The sequence below is a fragment of the Cygnus olor genome, chromosome 12 (genome assembly GCF_009769625.2).
Source record: "Cygnus olor isolate bCygOlo1 chromosome 12, bCygOlo1.pri.v2, whole genome shotgun sequence".
Lineage (NCBI taxonomy): Eukaryota > Metazoa > Chordata > Aves > Anseriformes > Anatidae > Cygnus > Cygnus olor.
The window spans coordinates 16120299-16134440 of NC_049180.1; the positions used below are offsets into that span (position 1 = coordinate 16120299).

The following is a 14142-nucleotide window of genomic DNA, read 5'->3' on the forward strand; positions in this document are numbered from 1 at the left end:
AAGAAACCTTTTTTTCTTTTGATATTTGGCAGTATGTTGCTTTCTTACAGTTTCTTCTGTAAGATAAAAATAAAAATTAGCAAAAGTAGAAGGAAGAAGGATTTTCGGATTTGTATTTTCCATATCTGTTAGCAATTAGAGTGCGCAGAAAAGGTCCGCCTGCACTCTTCAAAATCAGGAACTCTGTTAGCGTGCTAACACATACGCTTATAAGTTTTAATTAGAAACAAAAATCTGCATTTCATAAAGATAGATATTGACTAGAAGTCAGGCATATACCTAAAGCAGTTTGCTTTGAACATATTCATATTTAAACACAAGTAATTCTATTTACTTTGTTGCAATCCATATTCCTTCAAAGAAGACTACATACATTCTTGAAATTATTTTAATACTTGTGTGGAGCCAGGAGGCAAATACACAAAGATTATGTTTCTTGATCTTGTGATTTTAATCATGCAATTAAAATTGCATAGTATTGTGGTAGCCTGAGCAATCCTACTCAAAGTTTTAAACTTCTCACCCAAGGCAAATTATAAAATGGCTCCCTGACACATGAACAGCACATAGATCAGAGGGCCTAAGACAGGAGTGAAGGACACTGATCTTTTCCGTCTCAGTAAGAAAAACGCAATGTATGGGATTATTGTGAAATAAAAGAAGTCATTTATCTCACATCAAAATGTACTATAATGGAGTACAACATGAGAGATAATCAGTATCTTGATTTTGATCAAGAAAGTTGTTTCCATACGCAAACTGAATGAGCAAGTGGATCAACTTCATGCAGAGCTCCATTGATTTCACAGGATTCAACACGCACAGAGGTCTTCCTACATTACTGGAACGTTTAATTATCAAGCAGAAAAGCCTTTTTTTTTTTTCTATGATGACCCTATTTAAAATTTTGATTTCTTTATAAATTTTGAAGCACCAAGCTTCAGAACTGATCTCTGCTAGCTATCACTGACTCAAATGCTATTGATGTTTACATATATTTGAGCTACAAAATGAATTTTATTCTTATAAATTTATTTGGCTGATAGCACACTTAAATTGGTAAACATATTTTACTTGAGTTTGAGTTTTAAAATTACTTTTTGCATTAAAAATGACTAAATTAAGTGTGTGTGTCATAAATAAGAATCTGCAGCCATAAAAAATTTTCCAACTGTGTTTTGGAGTCTAATGACTATCAAATACTGAGGCTATTCTGAAAGTCCATTTTCTTCTTGGCTCAAAGGTACGTAAGACTATACTGAGTCATGTTAAGCAAGAAAAACATTTTTAAAATGTTTGTCGTAACAACTGAGTGGTCTGGATCCAACTCTTATCCTCTCTCCTACTGTAATCTATCTTCCTAAAAGACAAGTAAGCTCACAATACTACATAGTTCAATTGCTTTCCAAATGAAGTTTTCTTTCCTACAGATGTTGGCCAAGAGCCAAGAAACAAAGGCACTGTTCTGAGAAATGTTTTCTTATTCAATTGCACAAAAACTAAATCTTACATTTAAAAGAGAATTAGTTTGGTAATGACGATTACATGTGCCAAATTACATTTCAGAAAGACTATTTATTAGGACCTATGTCCTGATTCTCTTCAGTTACATTGACTTAAATCAAGAGCAACTCTCTTGAATTTAGTGATGTTGTAAAATCAACCCAAGAAGAGATTATGATGATAACCAGGATATTTTCACATAATACTGTCTGACATAAACATTTGCTACAGTTTCAAATATTCAGCAGTCTTATTATCCCTTCAGAAACCAGTATGCGTCATTACATTCTTGGACAACTTCCCTTTTCCCAACCTCTTCTACCAAGGCAAATTTATCAAAAATTTAGTGAACACTATATTACAGCAACTATAGCAAGAGCAGACATTGCAGATTCCTCCCAGTTCTGATGCAGAATGGTCCACAACAGAGGGGGTGCTTTGGCATACTGATGGATAACCTTGGTAATTTGACATCCTACAACGTAGGAGATAATGACGTAGATGACCAGGTGAAGCAACACTACATTTAATGGAATATGCTAGCAACACAGGAATGGAATATGCTAGCCTTTCCGCCCCCTTACCTCTTCAATAGGGGACAAGGAGAGAATGAACCCTAGAAGGAACTTGGCTTCCAAAGAGCAATGCCTCTGGGCCTGCTCTTGAGGCGATCTGGTTTTTACACCTCACTTTGCCCAAGGCTGTGCCTAATGCACAGCTTTCCTCTGAATACACTAAACAAATAGAAATGCAGTATTCTGGTCAGTTGAAATTCCTGAGTTACTTCTCTGAAGACACTGAAACAGTTGCCACAGGAAGAAGAATGGGCCTCTAAAAGACATTATAAGGCATGTTTACTTTAAATTCCATGGGAAAAAACAACAATGAACATGTATTAGAAGTGTACTAATATGAACTCTCTATTTAGCCTTTTCCCCTACTTTGCAAGCACATAAAAGGCCTGACTTACAGAGTCAGCTTTATTTTCAAAAAAATTTCATCACTGCAGAATGAACAATAATTAAAATGAAATAGTTAAAACTGAATGAAGACTGTCAAAAGAAATAAACAATATATATTTAGATGCATTATCCTTGCTGGTTTTCATTATTGTGTTGGCTCATTTTCTCCTCAATTGAATTCACAACATTTACCCATTCACAGCGGTCTGTACATTCACATCTGCACAGTGGTTGCCTATGGAAATGTGTTCAGTGTCAGCTTTCAGTGTTCCTTCTCATATGCCCTCCCAGCTGTAAATGAGGTTAGGAAACAGCACTGTAAACAGAGAAGTCCTTTTGAAAGGTAAAATAGTGGAAGGAAAAAAAACTCGCAGGAAATTTGATTTGTACTGAGGTTTCATTCTTTAAAAAAAACACCCAAAGCTTGACAGCATTTGAAACTATTGAAATACAAACTATTAAAGGAAGAGACAGCAGAATAAGGCATTATATTTTATGGTAGTCTTGTATTATTGATATAAGGAGAAAAGTAAGGCATTACAGTGATAATACAAGTTCACTATAAAAATGTAAGTAGCACTGAACACTCCTTGTTCTGAGTACTGGGTTGCATTTTGTTGTTTTATATATATATAACGAAAATCATCAGTGTTTGCAATTCCTTCAACAAAAACCAGGACACACACACAGATGTCATAAATAATTCCAAAATAAAGCCATGCTAATTTATGTAATGTGAAACTCTAACACAAATTACTTTGCAGTGAAATTGCGCCTCCTCATATTGTGCATGTGAAATAAAAGTGAACAGATGTGCTCTTCCAAACCAGCTATTGCTACAATTAAACCAACAGTCATTTTGCAAACCAGCGAGCTACTTCATGTGTGTCTACGGTGTTAATCATCTTTCTGCACTACCGCAGCCCGGCAGATCGGCGAGTTATTTATAGAGTTATCTATCTTGCACTTTGCAGATGATGCCTAACATTATGACAACAGTGGAAAGGTCTCCGTACCTGCCTACCTAAAGCAAGTTTCTGTAAAGTAATGAATAGAGACAGCTTGGGGACCAACCACCTGCACCGCCTGCCTTTTACTGCCTGCAAAGTGAAGCCACAAGGGATTGGCAGAAGGTACTTGTCTGACAGGGCCAGGACAGCCTTTCTCCTCGGTGACAGCCCGGGCCTAGCCTCTTAAACCTGACCCACCATAATTCCTTCACAATGCGGCAGCGAGGCAGCTGACAGTAGCAGCTGCACCTCCTAAGCGAGATGGATGGAATTTTCATAACTAGTTCCCCAAGTTACATTTTACCTTCAAGATAATTTATGAGCTGCTGTGGAGCCTTGAAGAGACAATATGCTTGCCATAAAATTAACTGTAACAGTCTTGTAGGTTGTAATTAACACTGGGAGGGTAGCACCAACTGGATGAAACACATGGCATAATTGATGGTGAAACTGGAAATTAAGGAACCTAACAATATCATTACCACGCACATCACTTTCGTGAAACCCAGACTTTCCAGGGGTTAATTACAATCCCCTCCTAACGTACACATTCTGACGGGGAGCGGATGAGTGTCACAGCTAGAAGGAGGCAGGTTTGCTGGCAAGGCCACCTTGCACCTGGACTGATGTATATATTGTTTTTTGCCTGGAAGAGATATACATGTCAAAGCAGCAGCACCGGCACCTGAACATCTGGCAGCAGGCACAGTGTAGCTTAGAGATAGATGATTGCTCAAGCCTCATAGAATATTTCATTTTCTCTGCAGCCAGCATATTTAATAGCAAAGAGGAAAAAATCCTCTGTGAGAATTCACTTAATGGCACACATTATTAATTTAAATTACTTGAGCAGAGAAAAACATTTTAACTTTATATTGCCATAACTTAGCAGCAAATTAAGATTTTTTTCAACAGCGTATTATCATCTTGGTTTATTACATTAGTCTTTAGAAACATGCAGAGCAATCCTTTTAGCAACTTGCCTGTCAAGGGGATACTGTACTGGAGGAGCAATACTAGGGAGCTAGTTAATCGGAAATAATATTATGAGCCACTGCCATCGTCGTGAAGAAGAAGATGCCATTCATCTAGCTGTATCTAAGACTCCGCTGTCTGACAAAGCCTTATGGAATCGTTAGTGTACTGTATTTATCTGATTCTCTCTCAAATTATTTTAATGAAACTTTTTTTTTTTTTGTCCCTGGACAAGATATGTGAAAATATACAGATAAATGGTGCAACAGTGTCACCTACAGGCAAGCAGAACAGCTAAAAGCCTTGTCCAGCGTTACACCCTCACACCTCAAATCCCCTCCCTCTCCTCCTCCAGCCTCCTGCCTGCCCCCAGACACGGATCTGGATTTCGGGTTTATGCACATCTCCAAAGATGAACAGAAGGAGACGCATCTCAATACTTTCAGGGTGGTCTAATATAAAATATAAAATAATTAGACCATAAATGTGGTAAAGTATGCCTTACAATAAACATGCTGAACATGCTGTACAGCCAGTAAGTCATCTGGAGTGGACACATCGATTACTTCTCATCTCCTGAGCACTTCTTCAAATCCAGCTTTACTAGGTTGTCAAAACTAATTCTGATAAAATTCTTTCCCAGTCAAAAAGACCAAATGTTGACCTTACTAAACAGCACCTCCACACCCCCATAGCACCTCCACCATTACTAGATAAGGGCACCTGCTAAAATTGAGTTTAAATACAATTCAGAGCTCGAAAACAAAAAAACTTCATTTCCTCAGCCTAGATTAAGCTTCATAATATTACTGGGAAAGCAAACTGAGCAGATTATGCAAAATAATGATCATTCACACCAACTTTATGGGAAAACATTTAATATTTTACAGAATTTGACTAAAACCATTTTATTTGCTCAACAAATTAATGCACTGGCAGGAAGATTTGCAGAAACAGCAAATCTGAAAATCTAGTATTTGAAAATTCCAATCATAAATTGTAAATTTGTAATCACAAAAATTCACTCTAGATACCCAAACAGTCATGTTCTGATCCAAACAAGGATCATACCCATTGCAGTGATAATATCTGGCTGATCAAAATAACTCATACTATGGGTTTATGTAGACTAAATTCAGATTGATATTATTTCCGTAACCATCACAAATCACTTGGTAAGCCAAGGAATTTTGTCTGAATTTATTTGACTGATAGTTTTGAAGAGAAAATAAAAAAGAGATAATGTTGACTTGCAAAAAAAAGCAACTGGCAAAAAAGTTTAAATCATGGCCTAATAAATTTGTATTAAAATACCATCCCCCCAGCATAATTTGGAGCTGAAGCTAACTCCAACACATCCACAGGCCTATCTGATGGGACCATTCAAGCTTGCCTTTGTAAAAAGAGTGGAACAAGCTCTTAGCAGATCTGAAAATACCCAGAACTATTTCCTTTTCCTTTCTATTACTGCCTTCACTTCAACACTTAATAGCCTTTTTCAGTTTTCCCCACAAAGCCCGCATTCTTAGAGTCTGCTTCTCAGTTAATCTTCTTGATACAACTCATGTCCTCTTTTTGTTTTAATTATTTATCTCAATTTCAAATTATGTATTTTATGTCCACAGATGTTACTTTAACATGCTTCTTACCCATGAGTCCTACCTGCTCCATCACCAACCCAACCCAATCTCTTGTACATGCCAATATGGAAATACAATTAAGCATTTTGGATTATAAACTGGGGTGTTGCATACCTCTACAAGTACCCTTGTTGGCTTAACTACTCAAATTTTTCAGTAATCCATAGTAGCATTTTTTTTTTTTGCTACTATTAAATATGCTTCCCATTTGCAGCTGCTGCCATTTAAAAAACATAAGACAAAGAATATGAAAAAAATGCATGCTATGTAACAGGTCCCTAAGGTCTCTGATTTTACAGAGCATCTTAAGAAATGCCAACTTCCTTTATTAGCTATTTTAAACATCATCGTCATTTGTCATTTAGTAATTTCACAATAATTATACATTTAGAATTGAAAATTCAAACAAAATAAATAGCACAAATATTTAAAATGCCAGAAAAAAATCTCATTAGTAGTCAAAATAGGTAACAGATCTAATTCTATTCGTCCGTTCATCTTCATTTCTCTGATTAGTTACACCTCCACCCCAGCCTTCAGCCTCCCAGTGGATTACACTTTGTCCAGTCATGTTGACGTTGTCCAGGAGTTTACCACGGCACTTTCTCACCACGTATCTGTGTATAGGCATCTATGTTACCATAACTTTTAGTGTAAAAAAAATAAAATTAATAGAGAGCAGTATAGAGCAATGCAACAAACTGCCATCCTCTTTTCACCTTCAGTCAGCTTTGATACTCACTGGCTTATCGCTGCCTCCCAGCCATCACCTAGACTGCTTAGAGCACTGACAGCATCTTGTGCAGTTTCTACATCCATTTAATTTTTGGCTGCTCTGAGAATGCCAGCAAGGGTACCAATTAGTATCAGCTGTAACAGTTGCTTTATGTGATATACACACCTGCCTACCAGGATTCGAGAACCAATGCATTTTGCATAGGCCATCAAACACAGATATCCAATGGGAATAATCTTTGGCACTATCTACCTGAAGCACATTTGAACTGCTGACCTGAAAACAAAAGGCTCTGTATTTCATTACCAATCCCTGGAGCCATCAAATTCTATATACATGGAAAAACTTTAACAACACAAGGTTGACAACATTTAAGACTTAAGTCATGAACTTACATAAGCATCTGCTCACTCATGTCTCATGCATTGACATAAGCACACCACCTGGCTAGGTGAAGTCTTTGTTATCCCCTGTTATTTCTGCACTGGTAACATATACCAGTTATTGAACACAGTTCTTCCAAATCCAGTTAGCTTTATCCATCAATCCATCATAAAACCAAATTATACTACGATAATAATGGCACTAATAACCTTAACAACAAAGTCCTGTTTGGACAAGGCATCTAATGCTTTACAGATATGATAATTCCATCTTTAGACACATTTAATTGTAAAAGTTCTTTTTTTTTTTTTTTTTTTTTTTTACAAAGTTTTTATTTATACAAAGTTTGCAAATTAGTTTTTTGGGTATATTGCATACCATGACAGCAACACACTTTGCTGAAGACAAAGGTAAATATGGATTAATATTGCAGAAGAAAAAAACTCAGTGGATAAAGCAAAATATATCTACGAGAATTCTGCATTCTCTTGACCATCACTTTATCCCTGGTTTGTAACACCAGGTCTTTAGCTAGCGTGGGCAGCTACGGAGTACTGTACAACACTCAGGATTCTCCCTGATTTTCTCCTTTTTCCCTGCCACTGGCAGACACTATTCTCTCTTGCAGGAATGATGACAGCTGATGCTAATGCTACTTTGTGGTTCAACTGTCTGATGATGTGGGTAACACTTTGTCTCCACAGATTATAAATTTGTCACCTCTGTCACCTCTGTGATCTATTCACTCTTCAGTATCCTGCAGTCTGGAAACACAGTAATTTCCATCTCCAGCACTGAGATCTCCCAGTGGTAGTGAGCAAATCATTGTCAAACCCCTAGAAAAACAACATTATCTTTCTTGTTCTGCAATTATGAAAGCTTAAATAAGGAAATGTCACTCCTGCTGACTTGATAAACCTGTCCAGGCAAAATAAATTCAAACCTTCAAAAAAACTTAGCCAACAATTAAAAATAAAAATAATCAAATGCACTCTGCTAGAGTGAGAAAGTTATTTATCACATAGTTTTGGAAACTTTAATTACACTATAAAGACTAAATTGTGTCATTTGTCAGATTTGGAAGTGTCATTTTTGAAAAATCCTTCTGACATATCAGGAAGAAAAGCATTAAATCAAAAAAGGGATATGAGGAAAAATCTACCCTGTAGTTATTCAGGTATGGGATGATGCATCTCTTTGGGGTTTTCAGAAATAGAGAATTAAAACTAACCTAAAATGGTAACATAATCATCAGAATAAACAATCCTCCACAAAGTGGCATAATGGAAGATGCACACAAAAGCCACACAGAGATGAAGTTCCGTGACTTTCCTTCTAGACTGCTGCACAGCATTCGTTTTAAGTCCTTATACCAAAGAATGTCTTTTATACCATATTTGCTGTGTCTATAGTGACATCACAAGGTCAGAAGAACCATTTTCTGTAAATATCCAAGCTTGTAAATGTTGTTTTTTTTTTCCAAGGGGAAAGGGTCAAAACTGCTTTAAAGAAAATAAGAGTGGTTGTTAAACAGCAAGATTTAATCAAGCAGTACTTCCATTGTGCAAAGTACTTGTACCTATTGATGCCAAGCCTGGCTGCTTCAAAGACTCCCCAGAACAAGAAACACAGGTGAAAGACAGGCAGAGAACAGGAAGGGTCACATGAAGCGAAAGAAGTCTGGCAATAAGGAACCGGAGAGAAGTCAAAGGTCAATCGAGGCAGCTGATGTCTAAGCATAACTACAGCAGGAGACCTGACAACTTCATTGAAGTCTCAGCGTTTTCTACATTCATTTAAAAGCTGCAAGGTTGGTTTTCAGTCTGCCTCAGAGCATCTTCCCCATTAACATGCTGTATTCAGTATCATCATCTAAATCACAACATGCGTTTACTTTCTAGAAATTTTTTTTAGGTTACAAAATGGGTGCTGAATAGTTTAATTTTCTTCTTTTAAAGAACACAAACACACAAGAAAATCAAACAAATTCAAATCTAATCTTCTGTTTGTTTGTTTTTTCCCCTGTGATTTCCTAAATGATGAATCAAAATTTGTTCTTGTTTGTTGCTAATTGTTATGCTTGTTGCTAACTTACTGAATATCCATTCCAGCTGACACATTTATTGCCTAGAGAGGACGACTGTTACAAAAATCCCATTGGAGATCACACAGCTGTGTATACTGAGATCGTTACTAATTTCAGAAACATGGACGATGGATTCCCACAAAAGAAAAAAAAATCTGTCATTCTAACATTACACAAAACAACTGCAAAAGTTATAAACACAAATATTTTCTCCACTTTCTGTCAGACTTTACTTGATACTTCTGTCATTTAACTGTTAAAGCTTTGGCACTGGTATAGTTCCTGTTTCTGAAGTATTCATATTTCACATATTTATATTCTGTAAGACTTTAAAAAATTTGAGTATTTGTCAACCAGTCTTTGAACTGGCCTTACCACATTTCTTTTAAAATCTGGCAGTTACTGACTTCTTGAGTCTGACAGAAGAAAAACTACTCCAATTTACCCAGAGCCCATGTTAACTTCTTAACCAGTTGACTTTTCTCTCGTTATAGAAGAAAAGGTTTCTTCACATCAACAACATTTTCTGCTACTGGAGCTAAGAGCAAAATCTACCTCATTTACCTTCTTAGGCGTGACTTAAAATTCCAATGTAGACAGAGGTAATGTGCAAGAATAAAAACAACTTTTCTTCAAAACAGAAAACAACAAAATGTATCAACAACTGTAAGGAATTGTAGTTAAGTTTGATGTGAAACCAGAAGCTCATACTATTTGCCATGAGTAAGAGGTTCTCTTTTGAAGGGTTATGTAAAGACGGAAGAATATAACTCTAAAAATACACAGTGATCTGATCTACAAAATGCTATGGGTTGTAGCAATGACCTCATAAAATAGATTTTTCTCACTGTATTATTTCAATAAGCCAAGGATTTAAGCTATTGATTCTTACAAGATATAATCAATTAACACTTTTCTGCTGTTTATCTCATGAACCAGAAGAATTTTGTTTACTTTGGTTTAAATTATTTATTGAATGTTTACTTTGTTTTCACTATGTCTATTTGCCATTATATGATGGTTTAGAGAGAACTCTATTAAGATTTCGGAATCCAACTAGCACAACTATAAGAATACAATTATCATAAATAATTTTATTTTTCCTATCAAACTTTTCAGCTCATTAGATTTTTATCCAAAACTTCACACTTCTTCTTAGCTGACTGAATTTCCCTTAAGAGAAATGGTGCAAATTTCACTGAGTGAAATAGCATAGTGAACACTAGGCTGCCTCATAACAGAACCATTTCAGACTAATAAATTTTTTGCATGAAAAAGACTGATTTTAATAATTACTTCACTAACCATCTTTTTCTATGAGTTAATATTTTCAATGTAGTTAAACTTTATCCTTTAAACTAATCTGTTGTTGATTGCTTGATGACAGATGAGTTTGGTAGTAATGTATTTAAACAAAAAATAGAACAAAAACTACTAGCAATTAAGCAGAATATGACATCCACACCTTAAAGGCAATATTATTATAACTTGGTACAAGTTTTATTAAGAGGAGGAATGAGAGAATTTTTATTGAGCTGTGCTGCCCAGTTCTGTTGGACATTCACCAATGTGCAGAAGTACAACATTCTCTCTTGAAATTCAAGTACTACTTTTTTTTTTTTTTTTTTGGTCAAGCTGTTTCTTTATGATATTAACAACTTTCCTGTTACCAGTTAAAAAGATCAAAAAATGTCAATAGCATCATTAGTGGGCTAAAAATATTAAGACCTTTTTTGAAAATGAATCAGGTGGAGACATTGAACTGTACTTTTTCATCCTTTGTCTCACTTTTCAAATGATAATTTCTTCTACAGTCACCGTTAAATCTTGATCTATTCCAGCTCTCTGTATGGGTCATTGATTCTAGATGTACCATGGTTATTTTTAAATGTTTCCCTTTGCAAAGAAAAAGAGGGCTGTCTAGAGCCAGATGGGTAACTTCACACTTCATTTATCAAACCCAATGCATTAGACTCCACCCTCTCTTTCCCACTATTGCTGTTAAACTTCCATATAATTTGGTAACAACTTTCATTATCATAGAGTGACCCCAAAAAGTCTACACAGGTTTGCATGGTTAACCCAAAATTCACAGCTGTTCCCTTTACCCTCTGTTTGTTACAGTAGAGTACGAGGTTCCCCTCACTACATAAGCCGAAGGGTGACCTTTTCTAAGCAAAGGTTAAGAAAGGGTCAGTTCAAAGGGCTAGAGCAGCTCTTTAACAGCTATAACAACCTGTCCATCAGGCGCTATCAAGCAGTATAAACAAATCTGAGGCTTTAAGAAACTCTGGACCATTTCTGTTAACACTTAGAGGACATTCACTGAGTCCTACCTGAAGTATTTTGGACCACTGCCACTCAACAGGGAACAACTTGAATCCTTGGAAGACCTGCACAGTAACTATGAGACCAACGACATCTTCAAGTCGATAGGATACGAGATGGCGGGCTCGAACACCTATGTGCTACCACGCCGTCTGGACCACGGTGCTGAACTAACAGCTTAGAGTGCTTTCCACTGGTTAATATGCAGAAGCACTGGTACAACTTCAAAGCAAAGGATGTGATGAGATGCATTATCCAAGTAGACACCAAAACGTGACAGATAACTTCTTTTTCCTCTGAGAAAGGCAAATTCATAAAGCTTCAATCCGTTTATACTAACAATTCCCAGATTTATTTTATTGTTTTTTACTTAAGGTGTCAAAGACAAAACATGTGAAAGAACATAATGCCTACATAATTCTATGAAAACCAAGTGCAGAGTAAAGTTTTCGCCAGCTGCCCTCCCTTTGTTGACCTAAATTTCTTGGAGTTGTACTATTCATAATGTGCTCTCTAATGCACAATGTAAGGTAATTAGAGTCATCTGTATTTAACTTCCAGAGGAAAAAAATTCTATTATCTAATCTAGCTGATCCCCTGATAGCCTGTTGAAAGTAAAATACTGTAACCTATTGCCTGCCCTTTGACAAGTGCTAATTATTTCCTGTCCAAGCACATTTTTCTCATGTAATTCCTAAGTACACAATAGACTGATCTCTAAAACATGGGCAGTCCTGCTAGTACCACAGCGGACATTTTATAACTTTCACCACTGTATGCTTGATGGCTACCACAGTCAGTGCTTCATTCCAGACATGGAGCTGAAGCTTTGATGAAGTGAAGTGAGGTGTATGGTAACGGTCTGTTTATGCAGATCATATGGATGAGACTCAGATAGGTCACTGGGATGGGAAACATCAAATGGAAAGAAAAAGGATTAAGGATATTTAATACTCAAAGGACACTTTCTTTCAGAACTTTCAAGGCACAACGCTCTTGAAATTTTCTTTCAGGTGTTTAGTTTTAAGGAGGCCTGCACTTTGTCTGCTTCTAAGCCTTTCCCTACCCCCACCCAAGAGCTCTGGCATTTGTGTCAGACAAGGCTATGTCTACAACTGCAACGTCGGCTCCAGCCTCTGATTAAATCATGAAATGTAAAAGCGGAGGCCAGAAACTCTGTAACCACATTATTTTTAAATGACTCTTGATTGCTGTGATTCCTGTTGACTTAGTATATTAGGAAATTATTGTTAAGCTAAACAAACACTAAAAAGATATTCCACTCATTACAATTATTTAGCCTTGTTCTATCTCTAGAAAGCTTTCTGTTCTGGTTCACAATGAGGATGCATGTGTCCCAAGGAAAAGCTTTAAGTGATTTCCTCTGGTTCCAACATAGTCAAACTATTTGCAGTATTTATGAAGTATGGTGATGGAAAACAAAAAAACACAACCAAAAAAAACCTAAACCCAAACCACACAAACAATATAATTCCCTTAAATTTCTTAAAAAGGAAGGAACAAAACGTACGTTACAATCTGAACAATATTATAGACCCACCTTACTGAGCTCTTTTCTACTCTGAGTTCTTAACTCATAGTATACAAATAAACATCACATATGCATAAGAAAGCAAATTTATAAAAACACCGTTTCTAAGTTGTAATAGGTGCTACTATGTAGCAATGCTTAATTTCTATCTAAAGCTTCTAAAATGTTTCAAGTGCAATCAATACAATTACTGGGAGCAGCAAACCCAGACAAGTGTCAAATCCGGTATCTACAATTGACTTTCTAGTCAATCTAAGAAACTTCAGGATATTTCATAAGTTATACATTAAAAAACAAAACAAAACAAAAAAAAACACAGGAGAACTCTCTTAATTGGAACATATAGTGCAGGTCAAAAATCATGCCATTTAAGTGTTAATTTTGATAAACCAAGTCTCATAAAGAAAAGTTTGACTAAAAGCTGTATTTCATTGTAAGCGCATGACATCTCCTGGTCTTAAAAGGAGCTATACATTTGGAAAAAAAAATCAGAGACTAATAGGTATTATATGTAATTATTTATCATAAATAAGAAAAAATATATATATTAAATAAATATAGATCTACAGCTTTTAGAAATGTCAAAAAAGTTGACATGGACTCCACAGGTAAAGAGAAGAAGGCAGATGCTGGAAAGACAGTTGCATATGGCAATTTTTTTTTTTTTTTTGAATTCACATATTTCTGGAAGAACTAGAAGCATGATGCAGCTGTTTCCAAAATACATCCATCTGACTACAATCCAGTAATATAAATTTTTCAAATACAAACACAAACAACTTCTTAAAATTGTTAGTAACATCACCTGCTTGTAATAGAGCAATATGTTCAATTTAAGAACCCACGTATAATAAAACAGTCAACATGATGTGAACTCTAGAAATATGTACATGTATGCCAATCTCACCCAACACAATCTGGTTAACACAAGTAGGGAACCACAAGAAGTGTGAGCATTGTGAAGAA

At 36.0% G+C, this 14142-nt stretch overlaps 1 protein-coding gene across 2 annotated transcripts in view; it reads right to left on the minus strand.

The window, feature by feature from the left end:
- The window catches only part of FTO (FTO alpha-ketoglutarate dependent dioxygenase), a 247020-nt gene that overhangs the window by 124145 nt on the left and 108733 nt on the right, over nt 1–14142 (minus strand). The gene's annotated exons all lie outside the window — the stretch shown is intronic.